The sequence below is a fragment of the Bemisia tabaci genome, chromosome 1 (assembly GCF_918797505.1).
Source record: "Bemisia tabaci chromosome 1, PGI_BMITA_v3".
Classification (NCBI taxonomy): domain Eukaryota; kingdom Metazoa; phylum Arthropoda; class Insecta; order Hemiptera; family Aleyrodidae; genus Bemisia; species Bemisia tabaci.
Window position 1 is genome coordinate 40,643,279 of NC_092793.1, and position 13,195 is coordinate 40,656,473.

Genomic DNA, 13,195 nt, shown 5'->3' on the forward strand with positions numbered 1-13,195 from the left:
TTTCATCAATGCATGTATCGTTTAAGAAGGCGTTTATATTTCAGCAATTTTTTTTTTCCAACACATTTTAAGTTTTTTTGTGATTTCATTCGTGTTATGATACTATCCTAGCCTGGTTCTCATAAAAAAAGCTAAACCAGATCAAAAATTGATGAAAATAGATGAGTTTTTACAAAAACCGAAAAATGCGTGCGCACGCTGTCTCTTTTAGGGCAAATTATTTGAGTTTTTTCCACGGAAAAAGGCCTGGAAAAATTTTCATTTTGGCCTGGAAAAACTGGAAAAGTCGGGAATTTTTTTCCAAAATTGGCTGGGAACCCTGTTTTTGTAAATTTTTGCAGAAAATCTCCTCTTGCAACACTCATTTTATCATAAAATTCACTATTTAGAGTCCAAAACTTGACAACGCTGCCAGGGGGGCTAATAAATTCATAGGCATGAAAATTTCAGGAAATTTGGCCTTTATGCCCGGAGACAACCTACTGAAAATGCATTTCTGTCAAGGCACGGGTGAGTTTAATTTGTCACCCCTAGGTCCATTTTTCTATTTTACCACTAATAAACCACTAAAATGCGATTAATTTTTGAGGAGTTCCGATTACCTGCCTCGAAATTGGCCAAAAACCCGTAAGGGTGTACCCTATTACATTCTCTAACTTGAATGTACATTTAATCTTTTTAATAAGTCACTTCAGGCGCACCGTGTAAGGTTTTCACCATCCATTTCTGGAAGATGAATGGAAAAATCGGAGTATCAACCTGAAATGGCTTAAAGATATATTTCTTAGACTGGTGAGATAAGATCAATAATTTTAAATTGCTTCTCTCTCATAGCACCGGCATGCTGCTTCACTTTTAACTGATCTAAATCCTTTTCTGTTTGGGCTCTTCTGTAAGCATTAAATAGAGGACTATGTTTGAAGGAAAGCGTTTGAGAAAGGTGCAGCGTTTTGAGAAAAACGCATTTGCAAGTTGGAAATGGTGGACCAATTGGTTAAACCAAAGGCAATTCTTTTAACCAAGGTCGTATAGTTTTTAAATCGGTGTAATAAACTTGTTTTAAAAAAAAAAAAAAATAAATGAAAAATAAATAAGTTAATTAAGAAAAGAGCTTATTTCGAGGTACTCCCTTCTTCTGGCATAGTCTCCACTCCTCCTTCAACTTGAGCTAGTCAAACTGAGGGATTAGTTGGGTATTATCAAAAGAAATTCTGTTACTTGTTTGCCTTCATCAGCTGTGCCAGATATGATTTTAGATTATTCAGAGAAAGCTAGAAAGGCAGGTAAGTCGGAGAAGTCTGTGTATTAATGTATAAACTAAAATAGATATGAACCCTGATCGTGGGTATGTGAATAATATGCACTATGTATGGGTAAGGCAATTTAAAATCTGAGAATGTAAATTCTATTCCAGTCCATGCGGAGGAAAAAAAAATTGTCTAACCCAGCTAAAATTGTTTAACCATCAAGGCAGTGTCACTGTAGGGTGCATCAAAAAATGACAGGCGGCAATCGATGCCACTTGGTAATAAAACATGTTTGCCGAAATTTGGGCAAATTTTAACCATTTTAAATGGTATCAAAGGTCAATTTTGCGGTGATATTTAGGTATACACCCCGATTCCGTACAAAAAGCTCGATTGTACACTGAAATCGTCCGATTACGAGAAAGATGCCAAAGAACTCAAGTTGTAGAAGATCAAATTTTACCCTTAAAAGACGTCTTTGGAAAAGATAAAAATCAAATTGAACTAGAGAAACTCACCTCGGTATTTATTTTTGTGGATCTCAGAATTTCTGAGATCTTACAAAGTTGCGGTATAAAAGACTCATTTTTCACGAAAATAAGTCGAAAAAGGGTACAAATGAACTGTAGGTAAGTGCCGAGGATGCAATTGTCATCAGAACTCCGTCAGTTTCCAAAAAAGGTCCAACTTTTTCGCACAATCCTCCAAAAAGTGTACGGATCGAAGAGCAGGATAGTGCTATAATAGTAAGGGATATGTGCGGTTTGACCCGGAATAAATCGCATAACAAACTTTCCCTATGTAAAGGTGATCAGTAGGTCCTCCTGAACAACTTCCTCAAATTTAAACATGGCAGGTTGCATTTTCACTCTTTCGCTACCCCAGGGTAGAGGAAGTATAGTCATCCTGCAAGGGGGAAAAAAAGTTGAAATTTCATCATTTCTAGACGTTTTAAGGTCCCAGGAGTCAAAATAACTATACTTGAAAAAAATGTGTGTTTGCCTGTCAGGCGCACCCCAAATCCGTCTACAGCGATATCTCAGAATCTATGTGTTCGATTTCATTCAAAATTTGCAGAGAAGACCATATTTATGGTTTCTTTATGCACGTTAAACAATTTTGGGGTACGCTGAAATTTGGGGGGCTAGGGGCCAAGGTCCATTTTTAGCAAAATCACAGGGAAAGCTCATTTTGAAGGACTGTAAATTTTGAAAATGCCTTTAATTCTTTAACAGTGGGCATCAAGCACATCACTGTAGTATACACGCCAGACAGCAGTGTTGAGCGTGGTGTCTAGCGTGTATATTACATCACCTGGGTCATTAATTTAAGTTCCTAAAAGCTCTTTGGACTAATCTCATAATTGCAAAGGGGCCGAGAGCAAACGCTCAATTCTCCGATAAATGAGTCGGAATCCTCCTGGGTATTAGCAGCAAACGCTTTGAGTCAGGTGAAACCTAGGATTTCAAATGCATTATATAATGCATCATGTACTATCTCCAATATTACTCGCTAGGTATACACCAAGCAAAATAGGTACCTACATACTTTGAATCATCGAAGCTAACAATAGAACTGAAGCTTAGATCTTTATTAGAAACTAATATGATATGTTCGTCCTGAACTTAGAATTCCGGCAGATTCCATCATTCATGGTTCCTTTTTACAAGGTACACACTGAACACAAATACAGGGTTATCCAAAAGTCACTGACCACCCCTGTAACTTTTTTCCAAATTGAGATAGAAGTTTGAAACTTTGGGAATGTTCCTCGGTCTAAAGTAGCAACTTGTTGGTCCCCCCAAATTTTTGGGGGGCGGCCTCCCTTAAGGGGGGCGGGGGCTAACTTTTTTTTCAAATGGTAACCCCCCCTTTGTGATACCTCATTCGAAAGATAATTTTTTTTTTTTTTTTTTATTAAAATAAAAATGTACGACTGCCCCTTACGGGGCATTAATTACATTGAGGTTAACTGAATCTAATACTAATCTTAAAACTAATGTAATATGATTTTGTTATTAACTAATAAACCATTCATACCACAACCTACGCTTTACAATTCTTTACTATCTACTCATTCATACACCACATTTATACTAGAAAAAGTTACAATTGAGAACAATTGTAATTACATAATAAACTATTTAATGTCTTAACAGAGAAAGCCATCGTTATCATGGACATTCGCTGCAAAGTATTATCACGATGTGTTTTGTTTAAGTGAGGAGACCATGGTTACTGCTCTAATGTAACACCCCTGCGGCCAAGTCAAAGGGCTTTACCCTTCGCAGCCTCCTACTGGGGTTGTCACTGAATGCTTGTTGAGCCAACGGGTTAGGGTGTGCGCCCAGCCTCATATGGTGACGCACAGCCGCTCTCTCAATCACTTCACTTACAGACTCTACTTGCAACTCCTCTCTAATTTGCTCATTCGTAACAAACCATGGGGCCCCAGCAATCTGCCTTAGTACCTTGCTTTGAAAAGCCTCCACAAGGTACCGGTTAGATTTCCGGGTGCATCCCCACAGCTCACATGCATACATCCATACCGGGCGCAGCACCTGTTTGTAAAGCAAAACTTTGCTGCCAGTGGAGAGGGCCGAGTTCCTCCCCAAAAGCCAGTACATTTTTTTATACTTAATATTTAATTGTTGGCGTTTCTTTTTAACGTGATGCTTCCATCTTAATTTGGAATCTAGGGTTACCCCTAGATAAGGCGCGTTGTCCGTGAACGGCACCGGATTCCCGCCTATCATCACTGGAAGATAGCCAACTTTGCGGTTGGTGAACAGCATGTGAAGGCATTTGGGTTGACTGAGAGCAATTCGCCAATCCCAAGCCCAATCCACTATCCTGTCCACCGACCGCTGTAGTTTAGTAGTGGCTTCAGGGAGGTCCCTTTCCCTCTCCATGGCCGCAATGTCATCAGCGAAAACGCCCATTAGGCCGTTCTCAGCTGCTTTGGGTAAGTCCCTAGTGAACAGGGTGTATAAGACCGGGCCCAAAACACTCCCCTGTGGAACACCCGCAAGGATGAACCTAGTCTGGGAGTATTCGTTGCCAAATCTCACTCTAAAGAACCGGCCCTCCAGGTATGATTTAAGCATTTCACAATGGTTTATTGGCAGTACGCTTCTCAGTTTGAAGAGCAAGCCCTGGTGCCAAACTCTGTCAAAAGCCTGTGCAACATCTAAGAAGATGGCTGCACAGACTCCTTTCTTTTCCAGTGTTTCCTCCACCAGGTTAACTACCCGATGTACTTGCTGGACAGTAGAATGTTTTTGTCTGAACCCGAACTGTACATCGGGCAGCGCCTTATTTTCGGATAACACTGGATTGAGACGTTTTAAGTAGAGCCGCTCCCAAAGCTTGCTCATCACTGAGAGCAGTGAAATTGGCCTGTGAGAGCTCGGCTGATTTAGATCCTTTCCGAGCTTCGGTATTAGAATAATCTCAGCTTCCTTCCAAGGCGTAGGGAAGTATCTGTTTTCAATAATGTAATTAAAGATACGCGTAAACTTACCTATCGCCTTGCCAGGAAGCTGTTTTAGAATTTCTCCCCCAATTTGGTCCCTTCCGGGTGCCTTCTTCCGCTTAACTCTAAATTTAATTTCGTTTTTGACCTCATCGTGAGTGAATTTTGAAATTACTTCGTCAGGAAGAGGCGCAGGTTGTGGGAGTTCTTCCAGATTAGCACCCGGAATGTCCTCGTTGGGGCAGAAAACCCTCTCCAAGTGCTCGGAAAAAACCTCCGCTTTTTCTTGATCAGTTTTGGCCCAACTACCATCCTCCCTTTTAATGGGAGGAGAGTAGACGGCCGTATTTTTAAGATACCGTATAGCCCTCCATAGAGAGTAGTTCGAGGAGGGCTTGGCATCTAAGCCCTTCAGGAACTCGGCTCTGTTTTTGTGCTTATATTCCCACATAAAAGAGTTCAGTTCTTTGTTTAATTTGTTAAAGTTACTTTTATCGCCAGGAAAGCGAGTGCGATGCCATATGTTACGGGCTTTGCGGCGTGCTGTAATTAGCTTTTTCACGTCTTTCGGTATGTGAATGCTATACGGCATCTTTTTTGTAGGCGGAGTGCAAGACTTGGCGCACTCCTGTATCTGTAGCACGAGCAGAGATATTTCGCTATCAAGCTGGCCATTACTAATGATAGGGGAGTCTGTGATTAAATTTGACACTTTCTCTCGGAACGCGTCCCAGTTTGTTTTATCATTAAATAATGGCCTGGGCTTGATGCGAAACACCCCGGACGTTGATTAGGTCATTAAGACCGGAATGTGATCTGATGACAAATCTCTTAACGCGAATACATCACAGCAATTAACTGCAATGCCCCGCGCCACGAAAAAGTCCATCACATTCGGCCTTTTTCTCGGATCCGTCGGCCAATAAGTAGGATACCCTTGCGAGTGAAAATCCAACTTCAGATTTATCGACGCCTTTTCCAGTTCTCGTCCCTTCGTCAACGCGCGTCTGGAACCCCACATTCTATGCTTGCTGTTCCAGTCTCCGCCGACGATGAAACGAGAACCTAGATGTTCGAAAAAATTCATGTAATCAATCTCTTTAATACCTTTTTTCGGTGGGCTATAAAGTGATGCCACTCTTATATCACCCATATTTGTTTTCACCGTGACAGAGACCGACTGAAAATAAGCTGTAGCGTACGGTAAATCTAAGTAATGTTTCAGGTCCACCCTTATAATTAGAGCAGCTCCCCTCCGAGCATTTCCCGACGGGTGAACCGTGTGGTACAGGTTGTACCCCGGTATTTTTAAGTAGGAGTCAAAAGTGAAATGCGTTTCGGAAACCAGCAGAATGTCGATATCACCCTCCTTGAGGAAGTTGATAACATCCATTCTGCGATTAAGTAGTCCGTTTGCATTCCATGTTACTATTTTAAACACCGGGGTACCCCCCGGCCCACACGGCACTTTGATTTCATCCCATTCGTTTATGGGATTTGCTCGGAGATTGTTCAGGCGCTGCAGGCCCCTCCCCTCATCTGCGTCTCTGGGCATTTGACTCCAGTGACTCGATCTTTTTCTTTAAAAATTGAATTTCGTTAGATTGGGACTCTAACTTTGAGAGAATCAGCGCTAGATACATGTTGACATCTAAGTTTTCTGTAGTAGGGTTATTTTTATTCAATGGAGATTTCCCTCCATTTACCGCATTAGCATATCCCGTACCCTTTGTAGATTTCTTGGGGGGAGGGGGGCCATTCACTTCGGTTTTTTTATCGGTTGTTTTCCCTTTAGTTGAGAATTTTTTTCTAATTAGTTGCAGTTCTTTGGGAACTATGCAGCCACGGTAGTTTGCGGAGTGCTGTTCCCCGCAATTGATGCATTTTGGCTTTTCTACGTAACGGCCTTTGGGACATTCAGAAGATAAATGACCACCCGCGCACCTGACGCAATATGGTCTCCTAAAGCAGTATCTTCTAGTATGCCCCAGGCCTGGCAGACCAGGCACTGAGGGATACTGTCCGATTCTCTGTGGTAAGGAAGGATTTCTCCTTTGCAGTGAAGGATCTGTTTGATTTTAAATATTTCTTCAATGTCTTGGTCTCTGGAAAAACATACATGAAAAATAGGTAAAGATTTTAGAAATTTTTTACGGACTATTGTTTTAACAGTATTTACAGTTTTGACCTGATTAGCTGCGTTCTCAGTTGTAGGTTGAGTTACAGGTTGAGTTACATTGTCCGGTGCAACCTCTTTGCTGTCTCCATCTTTTGAATTGTTTCCTTCCTTTTTGTTTGCGTTGGGGTCGTCCTGCGTCCCTGTATTCGGATCCTCCAGTGTTGTGATTAGCTCGACATCACGATGCTCCGTTAATTTAACGTTGTAGGCTTGGACAGCTAAGTACCCTCGTTCTCGAAGATCTGAAATTATCTCCTCAGGAATAGTGGATGAGTGTAAGCCTTTAATAACTACTTTGGTAGGTCTGGTGATCTTGTTTTCAAATGTTACAAATTGTAACTTGTTTGAGCGGAAGGCTGTCAAAATTTTTTCCCAAGTTCGTTGCGAATTTGGGAAAACTTTGATTACATCATTGTTTAATGTTTTGATAGTAAACCCAAAATCTTTACCCTTTTCGGGGATACTATCAATAATTTTAACGATATCCTTGATATCCTTTACCTCAGAAACTCTCAGAGGAGGAGGGGCAATCTTCTTTTCAGGCTTTGCGTTTCCTGAATCTTTAGTTGCTGTTTCAGCATTGGTACAAGTTCCATTAATGACTTGTTTTTTTGCAGTGGAAGCGTTACCCTGCGCGTTATCAGGAAAATGAGAATCAATTACTGTTTGATGTTTACGTTTTGGCTTAGCTGGATTGGTAACTTGTGAACTTGTTTGTTTCACTGTTTTTGATGAAAGATTTGAATTGTTCTTCTTACCGTCGTTAGTTGGAGCGGCTGCAGTAGAAGGCAGAGAAGGAAACGCCTCTCTTTTGGATTTGCGGTTTTTCTTAACAATCCAGTCGGTCTCCTGGGCTACGATGACGTCTTCTTCATCATCAGAGTCCACGATATCATCAGAATCCCCAATCTCCATATCAGGATCGTCAATAAGCTCGTGTTCACTCGCGAGGGCATCGAACTTGTTTTTTAAGTTTGTTGCGATAGCACTGGAATTTCCCGAGTTAACGTTAGGTTTTTAGGTTAGAGTAGTTTTATCTCTTTTTTTAGCCGGGCTTGCTGATTGATTCGATTCTAGGTTATTTAAGCGAATCATTACTTCACTTAAACTAGTTTTTAGGTGTTCATTTTCGGATTTTAGTGACTCAAACACTTGAATCACTTGGTTTGCCGTTGATTTTAACGCGATCACTTGAGATCTGGATTTGTCGTCCGATACGTTTATAGGTTCTTTGCACGCTTGGCGTAGGTTACAAATTAAAGATACCGCGTTTGATTTAACGTCCGGTAAGATATTACCCTCGAAGTTAGTTTTTAAGGGTGTTTTAAAAACATCACTTTCCACACTTTCGGGGTGTGGCGGATTAGCAGGCTTAGCCTGAGGAGTCACATGAGTTTCCATGTTGCTACACCGAGGTATGTGGCAACCTGATGCACAACACTATGTCATTTGGAGATAACACTGAGAAAAAACATGAAATATGGCGACACTTTGTAGGTTAGCTGAGAGAGCACTATCCAGATTAAAGACTCGATAAGAGATCTCTGTAAAGTGCACGTCTGGTCACTGTGACTGCTTTATCAGAACTCAGATAATAAAAAAAGAAAATTTTTGGCGCAAACCGCAGGTCAAATTGTTGATTTTTGACCAAATGGCGGCCGGTCAAAGTTAAAAATGGCGGAAATTTGGCATTTCCGTTTTTTATTGGCGGATTTGTCTGAAACTGAGGATCCTGAGGTTTTTCGGAACGAGAAAAACGACTCTGGCATTAGTTTTCCAGAGAAGCCAGTCCTTTTCAAAATGGCGGCGTAGAGCGGGAAGTGGGTATTTAGGCTGCTTATCGTTGGATTTGAATGAGACCTGGTATCCGGGGGTGATTCGGCACGAGAAGAACGAATCTTTCATTGAATTATTGAAATTTCGAAAACACTTAAAATGGCGGGGGAAAAATGGCGGGAAATTAGTTTTACGGCTGTTTACCGATGGATTAGCATGAAATTAATTGATATTTCAAGAATCTAATGAAAGATCCCTTTGTATCCAGCCATAAACCGCCAGGATATCGAATTTCATGCAAATCCATCGGTAAACAGCCGTAAAACTGATTTACCGCAATTTTTCCGCCGCCATTTTTGAATTTGTCAAAATTTCAGATATCCAATGAAAGATTCGTTCTTTTCGTGCCGAAATACCCACAGATACCAAGTTTCATGCAAATCCAACGATATTCAGCCCAAATATCCACTCCCGCTCGAGGCCGCAATTTTGACCGCTGCCATTTTGAAAATGACTGACTTTTCTGGAAAACCAATGCCAGAATCGTTTTTCTCATCCCAAAAAACCCTACGATTCCGAGTTTCACACCAATCCGTCTATAAACAACAGAGATGCCAAATTTCCGCCATTTTGAACTTTGACCGGCCGCCATTTTGTCAAAAATGAACATTTTGACCTGCGGTTTGCGCCAAAAATTTTCTTTTTTTATTATCTTTCGAATGAGGTATCACAAAGGGGGGGTTGCCATTTGAAAAAAAAAAAGTTAGCCCCCACCCCCCAAAAATTTGGGGGGACCAATGAAATTCGATATCCTGGCGGTTATTGGTTGGTTAAAAAGGAATCTTTCATTACATTCTTGAAATATCAAATAATTTCATGCAAATCCATCGGTGAAGAGCCGTAAAACTGATTTCCCGCCATTTTTCCGCCGTTATTTTGGAATTTGTCAAAATTTTAGATATCCAATGGAAGATTCGTTCTTCTAGTGCCGAAATACCCCCAGATACCAAGTTACATGCAAATCCAACGATATGCAGCCTAAATATCCACTTCCCGCTCGAGGCCGCCATTTTGACCGCCGCCATTTTGACCGCCGCCATTTTGAAAAGGACTGACTTTTCTGGAAAACCAATGCCAGAATCGTTTTTCTCATCTCGAAAAACCCTAGGATTCCGAGTTTTACACCAATCCGTCAATAAACAACGGAGATGCCAAATTTCCGCCATTTTGAACTTTGACCGGCCGCCATTTTGTCAAAAATGAACATTTTGACCTGCGGTTTGCGCCAAAAGTTTTCTTTTTTTATTATCTTTCGAATGAGGTATCACAAAGGGGGGGTTGCTATTTGAAAAAAAAAAGTTAGCCCCCGCCCCCCAAAAATTTGGGGGGACCAAAAAGTTGCTACTTTAGACCGAGGAACATTCCCAAAGTTTCAAACTTCTATCTAAATTTGGAAAAAAGTTACAGGGGTGGTCAGTGACTTTTGGATAACCCTGTATAGTAATAATAATACTGCACGAACATGATTGAATTAGTGATTCATGATAACACGAAAGCAAATTTGTTTGCATATCACAGAGGTTTATCACGGACTGTTGTTAGTTATGTTGTTGATGTTCCGACTTCGAGATACGGGGCAGGGATGAACATCCATGCACGGGGATACGAACTAAAGAGATGGCGCTCTCGGCAGGCGGGTGGTGAACCATCTCCAGCGGGGAGATTCGACCGCCAACTTTTAAATTTAGGGTCGATTGCCCAGCAATACCCCCATTTTATTTTAAGACTATTTAAACATCGAATAGTGATTCTACCCATTGAAGTAGGTTTTTGATAGCTTTTTACCGTGCTTAAAAAAAGATTATATTATATAATCGTATCTAAATTATGTTGTCATTGAACCCAGTAGATCCCTATGAATCGTAGAAAAGCTAAGATTTTTAAGGATCGCCGTCTTTACTATGAGGCATCATTAATCAATTATTTATTTGAAGATGTCTCATAATATCGACAAGTCGTTTCTGAATGTATGAGTTCATCACATTTCTTGAAGAGATTCACGATAAAGTTTAGTGGATTGATTAAAAATTTCAAAACTATTAACGTTCGATCAAAATTCCAACCCAAGGACTACGTGCAAAACGGGCCATTTGGGGCTCGGGGCAGATACCTTTGAGACTTGCCCTATTCATTCACTTATCAATGCCCCATCTTTTCCCACAGTTTCAGGCCCCCCCCCCCAAAATTTTGGGGAGATGCGGCGGGGGGTCAAAGTTAAAAACCGGCAAAATTTTCGCGAATTTATTACTCGAAAACCAAGAAGTTATGGAAAATGCGGTTTAGACGAGCGTATTCAGCGTGACAAGAGCTTTCAGAAAATGTGTAACATCATAGCGTTTTGTCAACTTTAGCTCGAGTTATCGCCTCCGAAGCGCAAGAACGCTCAAAAAAGACCCCTTATTTTTTCACGTTTGGGCCGATTTAAAAAAAAGCCATTTTTTTATTTTGATGAAAAACTGATATGTTGTTCCTGACTCTCTGTAGCTCCTCTAGCTCTTAACCGCATGCTGGGAAAATGTTTTGGTCGCGAGCTGTAAGAGCGGAAAGGAGCGAATGTCGGGAAAATCGGCTATTTTAAACTGCGCGCGGCGACGGATCAGGAGACATGTGGCATCAATGCGAGGTCGGCAGGGGAGTGTGATTCGCCGATCAGAGTGGGAGGGGACGTTTTCCTTCCGATCAACGCCGCGCGCGCAGTTTAAAATAGCCGATTTTCCCGATATTCGCTCCTTTCCGCTCTTATAGCTCGCGACCAAAACATTTTCCCAGCATGCGGTAAAGAGCTAGAGGGGCTACAGAGAGTCAGGAACAACAAATCAGTTTTTCATCAAAATAAAAAAAAAGCTTTTTTTTAAATCGGCCCAAACGGGAAAAAATAAGGGGTCTTTTTTGAGCGTTCCGGCGCTTTGGAGGCGATATCTCTAGCTAAAGTTGACAAAACCTTATGATGTTATACATTTTCTGAAAGCTCTTGTCACGCTGAAAACGCTCGTCTAAACCGCGTTTTTCAAAACTTCTTGGTTTCCGAGTAATAAATTCACGAACATTTTGCCAGTTTTTAACTCAGACCCCCCGCCGCATCTCCCCAAACTTTTTTTGAGGGGAGGGGGGCTTGAAACTTTGAGAAAAGATGGGGCATTGTCAGGTGAATGAATAGTGCTAGTCTCAAAGGTATCTGCTCCGAGCCCCAAATGGCCCGTTTTGCACATAGTCCTTTATGATTTTGTGAAATTGGAAGTATTTCTAAATAATCCAGCAAAAGCGTCTATGCCGGCGTGGAACGCAGGCAAAAGCGAGGAAGTATAGTGCGATCCGTGCACCATGATGAGGGGGGGGGGCGGGCTTCGCCCCCCACATGCTGGCGCAAGGCGCCGGTACGCGACCCTTGCGCTGCGCATAAATTGGCCGGAGGCCAATTTTTTTAAATACCACGTAAGGAACAAGGCATGTGAGGGGTCTCCATTCCTTTTTAAAAGTCGTAAACTTCATACATGGACAGTATTTAAATATTCACGTAAGGAACAAGGAAAATGAGGGGTCTCTATTTCCATACTTCATTTTGAATTTGGGACTCTCCTATTGAGGGGGGGGGGGAGGAGGGGGTGCTTATTTGCCTTCATTTATGAAGTCTACGACTCTTACAAAGGAATGAAGATCCCTCATTTACCTTGTTCCTTATGTGAATAATTAAAAATTTGCAACCTCTTGCCTTTCCCATTGGGCCGTCATCTTTGATTTCGAGCGCCCCCTTTGACTGGGGGGCCTTGCTGAGTTCATTTATGTATTCTACGACCAAAATTACATAGACAATAATACCTCACATGACAGAGAATGAACATTTTAAAAAACCGATTTCCCGGACCCCCTTTGGACGGCCACCGTTATCGCTGTAGACGGATTTGGGAGGCGCCTGACAGGCAAACACACATTTTTTCAAGTATAGTTATTTTGACTCCTGGGATCTTAAAACTGTCTAGAAATGATGAAATTTCAACTTTTTTTTTCCCCCTTGCAGGATGACTATACTTCCTCTACCCTAGGGTAGCGAGAGAGTGAAAATGCAACCTACCATGTTTAAAGTTGAGGAAGTTGTTTAGGAGGACCTACTGATCACCTTTACATAGGGAAAGTTTGTCATGCGATTTATTCCGGGTCCAACCGCACTTATCCCTTACTATTATAGCACGATCCTGCTCTTCGAGCCGTACCTTTTTTGGTGGATTGTGCGAAAAAGTTGGACCTTTTTTGGAAACTGACGGAGTTCTGATGACAATGGGCCTGTTGCAAACTTTTGCTAGAGCAAAAATCAGAGTTGTTTCTCATAGATAATCTCTCAAAAATCACGATGAGCGCATTGGCAAAGTCTGAAATGCACTCATAACTTCACAATCTGCGTAAGAAATTTGCGTTTTTTTTAAGCTTCTCGCTTCAAAAACGATACTACGGCACAGGTGAACA

The 13,195-nt window shown here is 41.5% G+C and overlaps 1 protein-coding gene across 7 annotated transcripts in view; it reads left to right on the forward strand.

Moving 5' to 3' along the window:
• The window catches only part of gish (casein kinase I gish), a 204,636-nt gene that overhangs the window by 70,795 nt on the left and 120,646 nt on the right, over positions 1-13,195 (forward strand). The gene's annotated exons all lie outside the window — the stretch shown is intronic.